The sequence below is a fragment of the Dipodomys ordii genome, unplaced genomic scaffold (genome assembly GCF_000151885.1).
Source record: "Dipodomys ordii isolate 6190 unplaced genomic scaffold, Dord_2.0 Scaffold105, whole genome shotgun sequence".
NCBI classification, from domain to species: domain Eukaryota; kingdom Metazoa; phylum Chordata; class Mammalia; order Rodentia; family Heteromyidae; genus Dipodomys; species Dipodomys ordii.
The window spans coordinates 298,215-310,940 of NW_012267321.1; positions in this window are offsets into that span (position 1 = coordinate 298,215).

Below are 12,726 nucleotides of genomic sequence, written 5' to 3' on the forward strand. Positions count from 1 at the left end.
AGGAAAGGCAGCAGCTGAGCTCCTGAAGTCAGAAGGTGCTTGATGTACTTGAGGTAGATCAAGCAGGGAGTATGGCTGGAGCCATGGGGAAGGGGAGAGAAGGTTGGGGTCAGAGAGGCAACAGGGATCAGTTCATGCTGGGCCTCATGAACCAAAGTGAGGACTTTGGCTTGGGTTTCCAAGTAGAATCACTGGAAAGTTTTCAACTGGAAGAGATGTGATCCAATTAATATTTTGAAACAATCACTCTGGCTGCTGTTTGGAGAACAGATTGAAAGATGCAAAAGTAGAGCTGGAAAGCTATAGGTGTCTAGGCAAGAGAGAAAATGATGTAATGACTGGGGGGGGGGGGCTATCATCCCTGTCATCCCCCAGTGGAGGTTGGGTGGATCTTGGTTCAAAGTCAGCCCAGGCAAGACCACATCTCCATCAGTAATGCAGACACACTGGGGTATGCCTGTCATCCTAGCTATGTGGGAAGCATAAATAGGAGGATTAAAGTCCATGTTAGCCCAGGCAAAAATGAGAGATCCTATTTGAAAACTAAAAGTACAAAGGGCAGGGGCATAGCTCAAGTGGTAGAACACCTGTCTAGCAAGCATAAGGCTCTGAGTTTGAACGTCAGTACTATCTGAAAAGAAGTAAGTGAGTCGGGCACCAGTAGCTGATGCCTGTAATCCTAGCTACTCAGCAAGGTGAGATCTGAGGATCAAGGTTCAAAGCCAGCCTGGGCAGGAACATCCATGAGTCTCTTAACTCCAATAAACGACCAGAAAATCAGAAATGGCCCTGTGGCTAAAGTGGTAATGTGCTAGCCTTGAGCAAATGAGCTGAGGGACAGTGCCCAGGCCCAAAGTTCAAGCCCCACAACTGACAGAAGGAGGAGGAGGAAGAGGAGGAGGAGGGAGTCAGAAGAAGAAGATGTGAGCCAGATGCCGGTGGCTCACACCTATAATACTAGCTACTCAGGAGGCTGTGCTCTGAGGATGCCAGTTCAAAAGCCAGCCCAGGCAGGAAAGTCTGTAAGACTCATTATCTCCAATTAACCACCAGAAATGGTGTTGTGACTCAAAGTGGTAGAGTGCTAGCCTTGAGCAAAAAAGCTCAAGAACTGCACCCATGCTCTCAGTTCAAGCTCCATGACCAACCAAAAAAAAAAAAAAGTGACATCAAGATAGTATTGACAGGGGCTGAGAAGGTGGCTCAGTGATACAGTGCCTGCCTTGCATGAATGAGGCCCTGGGTTCGACTCCTCAACACCACATAATCAGAAAAAGCTGGAAGTGGAGTTGTAGCTCAAATGGTAGAGTTCTAGCCTTGAGCTGAACAGCTGAAGGACAATGTCCAGGCCCAGAGTTCAGGTCCCATAACCGACAAAAAAAAAAAAAAAGATAGTATTGACAGTGGCATCAGTGAGCACTCAATAACTGGATTAGGTTTGAACACAGAGCTGAGATGTGGCCTGGGTGTGGACCTGAGGGAAAGAGGAAGAGGGCTTAAGGTTGAGACTTGAACATCACTGTAAAAAGAGTAGGAAGACAGGGGCTGGGAAGGTGGCTCAGTGGTAGAGCACATGCCTTGCATGCTTGAGGCCATGGGTTCGATTCCTCAGCACCACATATGCAAAAAGAAAAAAGCCGGAAGTGGCGCTGTGGCTCAAGTGGTAGAGCACTAGCCTTGAGCTGAAGAGCTGAGGGACAGAGCCTAGGCCCAGAGTTTAGGCCCACAACCGGACCCCCTCCCCCAGAAAAAAAAAAGTAGGAAGAGAGTAAACAGGTTTGAGGTGCACTGTGAGGGAGGGGGATATGTGTCAGGTATTCTGGTATTGAAGCCATGTGTACTTGTAATCCCAGCACTCAGGAGGTAGAAGCAGATAAAATGTATGTGAGTGTGTGTGTGTGTGTGTGTGTGTGTGTGTGTGTGTGTGTGTATGTGTGTGTTTTAGAGGCAAGAGGATCATGGGCTCAAAGCTAGCCTAGGCTATGTAGGAAGACTGTGTCTCAAAATAAATAAAATAAAAGCGGGGAATATGGCTTAGTCGTAGAGTTAGCTTGCCTAGCATGCATTAAACCCTGGGTTCAATTCCTCAGTACCATGTAAACAGAAAAATCCAGAAGTGGGTCTGTGACTCAAGTGGTAGAGTGCTAGCCTTGGGCAGAAAGAAGTTCCGGGACAGTGCCCAGGCCCTGAGTTCAAGCCCCAGAACAGGCAATAAATAAATATCCAAATCTGGCACCAATGTCTCACACCTGCATTCCTAGATACTCTGGAGACTGAGATCTGAGAGCCCAGGTTCAAAGCCAGGCAGTCCATGAGACTGTAATCTCCAAGTAAGCAACAAAAAGCCAGAACTGGAGGTGTGGCTTAAATGGTTGAGCACCATCCTTGAGGAGAAAAAGCTAAGGAAGAGGCTGAGGCCCTGAGTTCAAACACCAGTACCTGCATTAAAAAAAAAAATCATTCATTAGTTTAAAAACTTCACCATTCTTTCTGGGGCCTTTGCATCTATAGGCAGGCAGGAGAGCAAGGTTCATAGGAGAATTTTTTAGGAATAGACCTAAGACTTACAACCCAGATCTAGCCTGTGCCCCAGAAGGAAAATAGCCACTCAATCTGCCCTTACTGGCTGGGAAGGTGGCTCAATGGTAGAGTGCTTGCTTTGCATGCATGAGGCCCTGGGTTGGATTCCTCAGCACCACATACACAGAAAACGCCAGAAGTGGCACTGTGGCTCAAGTGGTAGAGTGCTAGCCTTGAGCACAGAGACAGGCTCAGGGACAGTGCCCAGGCCCCGAGTTCAAGCCCCAGGATTGGCATCAAAAGAAAAATCTGCCTTTACTGAGAGCTTCTGGGAGGGCCATTGGGTGATGGCAACTGCTTCTGCGCAGCTGCGAGGAGCTAAGGTCTCCCCAAGCGAGGCCTGACCTCCTCCGCCCCCCACCCCTCCTTGCAGGAGAAGGGTTCCACCTTTCTACAGCTCGGCTCCTCCACAGAGCAGCAGCTTCAAGTCATCTTCGAGGTGCTGGAGGAGTACGACTGGACATCCTTCGTGGCGGTGACCACGCGTGCCCCGGGCCACCGGGCCTTCCTGTCCTACATCGAGGTGCTGACCGACGGCAGCCTGGTGGGCTGGGAACACCGAGGCGCGCTGACGCTGGACCCTGGGGCCGGCGAGGCGGTGCTGGGGGCCCAGCTCCGCAGCGTCAGTGCGCAGATCCGCCTGCTCTTCTGTGCCAGGGAGGAGGCCGAGCCCGTGTTCCGGGCGGCGGAGGAGGCCGGCCTCACCGGCCCGGGCTATGTCTGGTTCATGGTGGGCCCTCAGCTGGCTGGAGGCGGGGGATCGGGGGTCCCTGGGGAGCCCCTTCTTCTGCCAGGAGGCGCCCCACTCCCTGCGGGACTGTTCGCCGTGCGCTCTGCTGGCTGGAGGGATGACTTGGCCCGGCGTGTGGCAGCTGGGGTGGCTGTGGTGGCCAGAGGTGCCCAGGCCCTGCTGCGGGATTATGGCTTCCTGCCCGAGCTGGGCCACGACTGTCGGGCCCAGAATCGAACTCACCGAGGAGAGAGTCTGCACAGGTGAGACAGGGGGATTGGGAGGGCGGGGATAAGGTTTCCAGAAGGAGAAGGCCCACAGGGGTGTTCATTGGCTGTCTGGTCCTTACCTCTCCAAAACTCAGTTTCCTGTTCTATGAAATGGAGGGGGTTGCATCTCTGTTCTGGTGTTAAATGTGGTTATTTGTAAGCACACAGTGAGTGTATTACTGTATTTCATGGTTTTAAGTTGCATAATTGAATCCCAAGAAGATGGTATATGTGGAATCCCAGCATTCAGAAGGCTGAGGCGGGAGAAGCAGGAGTTTCATACCAGGCCCCAGGTTGGAGGGGGTAGAAAAAAAAACTGCTCACGTTTTAATGATTTTGAAGTCAAGATACATCTTTTTGTTGTTGGTGGTGGTGGTTGTGGAGCTTGAACTCAGGACCTGGGCACTTTTTTTTTTTCTGGTCCTGAAGCTTGACCTTGGCCTGAATGCTGTCTCTAAGCTCCTTTTGCTCAGTGCTCATGTTCTACTACTTGAGCCACAGTGCCACTTCTGACTTTTTCTGTGAGTGAATTGGAGATAAGAGTCTTGCAGATGGGGCTCGGAAGGTGGCTCAGTGGTAGAGCGCTTGCCTTGCATGCATGAGGCCCTGGGTTCGATTCCTCAGCATCACATAAGCAAAAAGAAAAAAGCCAGAAGTGGCGCTGTGGCTCAAGTGGTAGAGCGCTAGCCTTGAGCTGAAGAGCTGAGGGACAGCGCCCAGGCCTAGAGTTCAGGCCTCATGACCAGGACCCCCCCCAAAAAAAAAAAAGAGTCTTGCAGATTTTCATGCCTGGATGCCTTCAAACTGCGATCCTCAGATCTCAGCCTCCTGAGTAGCTAGGATGATAGGAGTGAGCACTGGCTTTGTGCCCAAGGTGTTGTTGTTGTTGTTGTTGTTTGTTTGTTTTTGTCTGTTATGGGGGCTTGAACTCTGGGCCTGGGCACTGTCCCTCAGCTCTTCAGCTCAAGGCTGGTGCTGTACCACTAGAGTCACAGCGCACAGTCACAGTTTTTTATGTTTATGTGGTGCTGAAGAATCGAACCCAGGGCCTCATGCATAATACCACTGAGCCACCTTCCCAGCCCAGGTGTCCAAGTTTTGATAGCATCTGCGATTGGATAAAATAATCTACTTAGAAATTGGTGGTATAGGTCAACTGGTAGAGTATTTGTCTAGCAAGCTGGAAGTCCTGAGTTAATCCCCAGTACCACCAAACACACACACACACACACACACACACACACAGCCCTAGACTATGAGCTGCATTTAGTAGAAGACCCAATAATCCAGTGGCCTACCAAAGGCAAAAATGAGTTCCTCTATCACGTAACGTAACATCCCAGAGGTCTAGAGACAAACAGTCCATTATTATTATTCTTAGTTATTCATCCTGAATAATTAATTCATCACGAATAATCATTCAGGATCTACCAACGCATTTGCTCTGGCATCTCTGCAGTCAAAGCTGGATTGTGAGCATGATAGAATGGGCCTAAATCTTTTTAAAAAAATTTTTTCCAGTCCTGGGGCTTTTATCTCAGGACCTAGACACTATTCCTGAGCTTCTCTGTGCTCAAGGCTACTGCTCTACTACTTGAACCAAAGAGCCCCTTCTGTATTTTTCTGCTTATGTGGTACTGAGGAATTGAACCCAGGGCTTCATCCCTGGGCCTAACTCTTGAGAGGGAGGAAAGAGAAAATGGAGAGCAAGCAGTTTCCAATGGAATGAGGTTTAAGGGACAGGTCTTACATCCTATTTATGAGCACATAATCACATGGTCAGGATTGCTGTACTGGTTGGTTAAAACAACATCCATTCTGATTAGCTAGACATCTATTTTTACCTGGCTAAACATCCTGATTAGCTACCCAGCCATTTTGATTGGTTTATGCCCGTGTTGTATTGTAAGATATTTGAGTACCATATCTACGCTGTGGTCTGGGTTAGCTACAAGGAAGGCTGAGAAATGGAATGGAAAGACCATCATAGGCCCACTTTACACCATTATGTTAGAAGAGAACTTGAGTTTGATGGAAAACAGCATCTCTGGTGTAGAAGCCTTGGGAATAGGGAGAAAGATGAGTTTGCTGACAGGGCAGTAGAAGGACAGGCAACAAATCCTGAAATGAACTTGGGAAGAGGTGATGGATGGGGAGGAGGATGTAAGTGAGAAGAATTGGGAATCAGGATCCTAGAACAAGAGGGTGAGAAAAGAAGGCATCCCTCATTCATAACCCTGAGCACTGCTGGGAACTAGGGCTCACACCGGGCTCAGGAACACAGGGATGAATAAGACCTTGGACTTTGCAAAGAACACAGGGTCCTGAAGGGGCACAGATAGGGACAGGGATAATGAGAACTGCAGTGTGAGGCCAGCAGGAAGAGAATTAGGAGCAAGGCACTGAGAAGACCGTCTATGCTAGGGCATTTGGGGTTGCCAGAAGCAGAGTCTCGTTTAACTTTCCTTGGGGAAAAGGGGGTTTATTGGAAAAATAAACATGCACAGAAACACAGACATCAGAAATTGGGCCAAGCCTGGGGCCAGTTACTTTCATCTCTTTCTGAGTCTGTCTTTCTTACTCAGCTTCCTTTTTTCTCTCTCTCTCTTTCTCTTAAGCTTGCCTCTCTGGGAGACTGCTCAGGTCTTTGCCTAGAATTATTATTATTATTGTTATTACTATTATTTCTTCCTCTTCCTTCTCTTCTTCCTCCTCCTCCTCTTCCTCTTCTTCTTCCTCCTCTTCCTTCTCTTCCTCCTCCTCCTCCTCCTTTTCCTCCTCCTCCTCTTCCTCTTCTTCTTCCTCCTCTTCCTTCTCTTCCTCCTCCTCCTCCTCCTTTTCCTCCTCCTCCTCTTCCTCTTCTTCTTCCTCCTCTTCCTTCTCTTCCTCCTCCTCCTCCTCCTTTTCCTCCTCCTCCTCTTCCTCTTTCTCCTCTTCCTCCTCCTCCTTTGGTACCTAGGGATCAAACATAGGGACTCTTGCTTGAGTCACACCTTTTTGTTTGTGTTTTGTTTCTCTTCACCTCTGCCTTAGCTAGCCCAGAACTCAACTATCCTCCTGCCTTAGCCTTCCAGATAGCTGGCATTACAGCTGTGTGCCACAATGCCCAGCTTTTATCCAGAATTTCTTTCTTTTTTGGGTCCGGTCGTGGGGCCTGAACTCTGGGCCTGAGCACTGTCCCTCAGCTCTTCAGCTCAAGGCTAGCGATCTTTATCCAGAATTTCTCATGCCTCATAATTTCAACTCTTCCTGGCCACATGTGATTTCATGGTAAAAAATGTCATCCCCAGAAAAGAAATTAAGTGATTGTCCCAATCAGCCTTCCAAACCAAGCTACACAAGTCAGGGTTTAAACTATATAATCATGAAGATGAAATCTTGAACTGAGATCTGAGGATGAACTGTTTGTCCATCCTTTTTTTTTTTTTTGGTAGGTTCTGGGTGCTGTCCCTGAATTCTACCTCAAGGCTAGTGAGGTATCACTTTGAGTCACAGCGCCACTTCTAGTTTTCTGGTGGTTTATTGGAGATAAGAGTCTCACAGACTTTCCTTCCTGGGCTGGCTTTACGCCGTGATCCTCAGATCTCAGCCTCCTCAGGAGCTAGGATTACTGGCATGAGCCATCAGTGCCCGGCTCTGTCCATCCTTCTATTCATTGAAAAGCACTTTATTGAGAATCTATGTGCAAGCACAGCTTCAGGCAGAAGAACAGTGTCCAATAACTTTTCTTATCTCACAGAGCCTAACAATCTAACTGGGCATGAGTAGGAAAGAAACTACCAGCAGGTGTTAACTTCTGAGAAAAAAAAAAAAGTGAGGAGTGACAAGAAAAAGTGACAGGTAGGACAGTAGGGTGGTCAGGAAAAGCCTTTTGTTTAGTTCTCTTTTTTAACTGTATTTTTTTGTCTTTTTTGTTGGTGGTGGTGGTGGTCATGGGGCCTGAACTCTGGGCCTAGGCGCTGTCCCTGAGCTCTTCAGCTCAAGGCTAGCGCTCTATCCCTTGAACCACAGCGCCACTTCTGACTTTTTCTGCTTATGTGGTGCTGAGGAATGGAACCCAGGGCCTCATGCATGCGAGGCAAGCACTCTACCACTGAACCACCTTCCCAGACCTTTTCGTCTTTTCTTTTTTGGTACTGGGGGTCAAACCCAGGACATTGGATTTGCTAGGCAAGTGCTTTGACACTGAGCTACATCCCAGGAAAGGCCTTTCTAAGCAGATAAAAGTTAGAAGTTAAAAAGTATGGGATAAGGCTGGTGCCGGTGGCTCATGCCTGTAATCCTAGCTACTCAGGAGGCTAAGATCTGTGGATCACAGTTCAAAGCCAGCCTGAGAAGCAAAGTCTGAGACTCTTCTTTTTTTTTTAAGATTTTATTTTTTATTTTTTGGGTCCGGTCGTGGGGCCTGAACTCTGGGCCTGGGTGCTGTCCCTCAGCTCTTCAGCTCAAGGCTAGCACTCTACCACTTGAGCCACAGCGCCACTTCTGGCTTTTTTTCTTTTTTCTGGTTATGTGGTGCTGAGGAATCAAACCCAGGGCCTCATGCATGCAAGGCAAGCGCTCTACCACTGAGCTATCTTCCCAGCCGTCCGAGACTCTTATCTTCAATAAACCACCAGAAAACCAGAAGTGGCACTGTGGCTCAAGTGGTAGAACACTAGCCTTGAGTTGAAGAGCTGAGGGACAGCGCCCAGGCCCAGAGTTCAAGCCCCACAACTGACACAGATAGATAGATAGATAGATAGATAGATAGATAGATAGATAGATAGATAGATAGATAGATAGATAGATAGATAGATAGATGTACATATATACATATAATATATATATGTGTGTATATATATATATATATATATATATGGGCTAGGAATGTGGCTTAGTGGTAGAGTGCCTAGTATGTATGAAGCCCTGGGTTCGATTCCTCAGTACCACATATGACAGAAAAAGCTGGAAGTGCACTGTGGCTCAAGTAGTAGAGTGCTAGCCTTCAGCAAAAGCTGAAGGGACAGTGCCCCGGCCCCAAAAGTTCAGGCCCCAGGACTGGCAAAAAAAAAAAAAAAAGTCAGGTACCAGTGGCTCATGCCTGTAATCCTAGCTACTCAGAAGGCTGAGATCTGAGGACTGCTCTGAGGACTGCATTTGAAACAGTCTGGAAAAGAGTGTGTGAGACTCTTAACTCCAATGAACCAGCAAAAAGCCCTGGCTTTTAGCAAATGAATAAAGGTAAGAAACAGCACCCAGGCCCTGAGTTCAAGCCTCAGTACATGCCCCACACACACACACACATGCAGGCAGGCAGGCACACACGTGCCCAGGCACACACACACACACATAAAAGACAGGCAATCATTGAAAGGTCTGATTGAAAAGAGAGGAACTAGCTGAGTCCCCAATCCAGATTCCCATAGGCCCCACCTTTCTTCTGGGCAGGTACTTTATGAACATCACGTGGGACAACCGGGATTATTCCTTCAATGAGGATGGCTTCCTGGTGAATCCCTCACTGGTGGTCATCTCCCTCACCAGAGACAGGACATGGGAGGTGGTGAGTGCAGCCCATATGTCGATGCCTGGACTCCTGGGTCCCAGCAGGGAAGGCCGCAGGCCCTGGACTCTGGGGTCTGGCTCCTGGGGCTGAGGGAGAAGGACTGGGATGGGGGGGGAGGCAGGGAGGCCAGGATACCCGGGAATGATGACACCCTCTCGTGGCCCAGGTGGGCAGCTGGGAGCAGCAGACTCTCCGTCTCAAGTACCCGCTGTGGTCCCGCTACGGCCGCTTCCTGCAGCCCGTAGACGACACGCAGCACCTCACAGTGGCCACGCTGGAGGAGAGACCGTTTGTCATCGTGGAACCCGCCGATCCCATCAGTGGCACTTGCATCAGAGACTCCGTTCCCTGCAGGAGCCAGCTCAACCGAACTCACAGGTGACAAGCCTTTCCCTGCCAACACCCAGCAGCTCTAGCCCCGCCCTGGCAGCTTGGCCCCGCCCAGCAGTGCTGACTTCTCCCATCATTCATCGCCCCGCCCACCAGCACTGGCTCCGCCCTGTCGTCTTGACCACACCTGTATGCAAATGACTTTCCCCTCCGTCTGCTCTGGCTCCGCCCATCCATCCTGGCCCCAAGCCAAGCTGCCCTCCAGAGTAGAAACACAGTTTGTGCCTCAGATTCCTCCAGCAAACGCTAACCATGGCTGCTTGTCCCTTTCCCTCAACCCCACACCTCCTGGGAGGGCCGGGGATGGAGGCAGGGGGTTCCACAGCGGTCCCAAGCCCGGTCGCTCCCTTCAGCCCTCCACCGGACGCCCCCCGCCCGGAGAAGCGGTGTTGCAAGGGCTTCTGCATCGACATTCTAAAGAGGCTGGCGCACACCATAGGCTTCAGCTACGACCTTTACCTGGTCACCAATGGCAAGCACGGCAAGAAGATCGATGGGGTCTGGAACGGCATGATCGGGGAGGTGAGGGGCCCGGGACCTGGGATGAAGGGTGAAAGAAAGAGCAGGACCCAGAGCCAGAATCTTGGAGCCCAAAAGGGTGTGGTCAAAAGAGGGGCTGGGGAGAGGCGGAGCATGAGCCGGGCTGTGGGGAAAGCAGTGTCTTGGAGGAAGGGCGTGGTCAGAGGAGGGAACTTCGGGCTGAAAGGGCGGAGCTAGAATGGCCATCCCAGGGAAAGGGGCGGGCTCGGAGGGTTGAATTCCTACAGGAGGGGGAAGAGGGAGGGATTAGGGTGAAATCTTAAAAGGGGGCGTGGCTAAGATTACTTTTGTAATGGGGGCGGGGCTAGGAAGGTTGATGTATTCAGGGGCGGGGCTAGGTCGGGAAGGGGGCCGGACCAGGAGATGGAAATTCTAGGGGACAGGGTCAGGGGGTTAGATCCCCAAACCGTAAAACTGGGGGTAGGGGACAACCGGTGGGGAGATGAGACAGCTTCCTATTCCTGCTGCTTTCCCTGCCTTCCTCTCCTCTCCCTCCTCATCCACCTGCCTCGCCTCCTCGCCCCTCCCTCACCCTATCTCTGATCTCCTCCTGGGTCCATCACTGTCCACTATGAGTATCTATCGGCGTGAGCCGCTTCCCTAGCCCACTCTTTACCCCTACCTCAGGTGTTCTACCAGCGTGCGGACATGGCCATCGGCTCCCTCACCATCAACGAGGAGCGCTCCGAGATCGTGGACTTCTCTGTGCCCTTCGTGGAGACGGGCATTAGCGTCATGGTGGCACGCAGCAATGGCACCGTGTCCCCTTCAGCCTTCCTGGGTGAGCAGGGGAATGGAGTGCCACACCTGGACAAGGGTGGAGCATAGTCCCCAGCTGTACGGGTCAGATATGGTTCCCCTGCAGGGGTCGCCTGCGACTGGATAGGTGTAGGGCTCCCGTGGTCCAGAGCCGGTCCGGGGAACAGAGTGGGCATGGCAAATGGCCCAGAGGGGTGACCAGGAGAGGTAGAGACTCGGGTCTGGGGCTCAGGAAACATTTCATGGTTGATACTGGGTTGTAGTCGCTCTCTTGGAGAGTCCCCCTGCCAGGGATTAGTGTAGCAGATAGACCATCCTCGAGATGGGGAAGCAAGAAAGGGAACAGACCAAGATGGGGACAGATCTGGCTACCCTCTCCATATCTGGGCTCCAATCCTTTGCTGACCAATGACCACACCTCACTCCCTTTGTCCCCAGAGCCCTACAGCCCCGCTGTGTGGGTAATGATGTTCGTCATGTGCCTCACTGTGGTCGCTGTCACCGTCTTCATCTTTGAGTACCTCAGTCCCGTGGGCTACAACCGCAGCCTGGCCACGGGCAAGCGTGAGTCCCCTCTCTCCATTGCCTTATAAGTCACTCTGCACATAGAACTACATTTCCCAGCAGGCCTTAGGGCAGGCCCATGGCCTCTGGAGCCCCCAGGGCCTCAGAGGCTACTGGGAATTGTAGTTCTTTTTTTACTATATCATCATCTTTCATGGATTTCACTTGGGGGGTCCTCATCCCGGTCCCCTGCAGGCCCCGGAGGCTCAACCTTCACCATTGGGAAATCCATATGGCTGCTCTGGGCCCTGGTGTTCAATAACTCGGTGCCCGTGGAGAACCCCCGGGGGACCACCAGCAAAATCATGGTGCTGGTGTGGGCCTTCTTCGCTGTCATCTTCCTCGCCAGCTACACAGCTAACCTCGCCGCCTTCATGATCCAGGAGGAGTACGTGGACACGGTGTCAGGGCTCAGTGACCGCAAGGTGTGTGGAGGAGACAGGTGTGGCTGGGGTTGGAGGTAACAGAAAATCTTGACCTGTGGCATGACAAAGGATTCTTCGGTTCCCAGGTCCAGGGAGGTAGGGAGTGGGGGAGTGTCTCTTCCCAAAAATTCCAGAACAGTAGCATGGAAGGTTCTGGAAGAAATGGGTCCTATATCACAATTAAATATTTAGATGTTCCTGAGGGGAAACACATCCAAAATTGAATATTTTCGACCAATGTGTCTCTCCAACAGTAATGGAGGACTGGTCTTTGGAACTTCAATCCATGGCAGATCCAGGAAAATACAACAGCAGCGAATTACTGGAAAAGCAAAACAAAATTGAAAACCAAGACATACAAAAGTCAACCCTAAATTTTTATTAGATTCAACAGATAAAACTTTTCCATTCAAATTGCTGCAAACACTCAGGGTCTGGATTTCTGACTCCTCCACAGTCGATCGATTTGCCTGAGTGTGTGCAGGGTGGTGTCTTGACATTTGGTTTGGGGGTGTCTTTTTTGTGGGGGGGAAGAGGAGACTTCCCTAATAACTGCCCATTTTGTCCCAGTTCCAGCGGCCTCAAGAGCAATACCCACCCCTGAAGTTTGGGACGGTTCCCAACGGGTCCACGGAGAAGAACATTCGAAGCAACTACCCCGACATGCACAGTTATATGGTGCGCTACAACCAGCCCCGCGTGGAGGAGGCACTTACGCAGCTCAAGGCAGGGTCAGCGCAGGCCTGGGCCGGGCGGGCAGGGTGGTGGGGGACTGCGCATGCGCAGAGACTGGGCAGGCACCAAGGGCCCAAGATCATCCCTGGTTGGGTCAGCTGGGAGTGCTTTCTAGGAGTAGGGTACTTGTTATATTCTTGATTTTGGAGCAGACTACCAGAACTCAAATCCTGCCTCTGCTGCTTC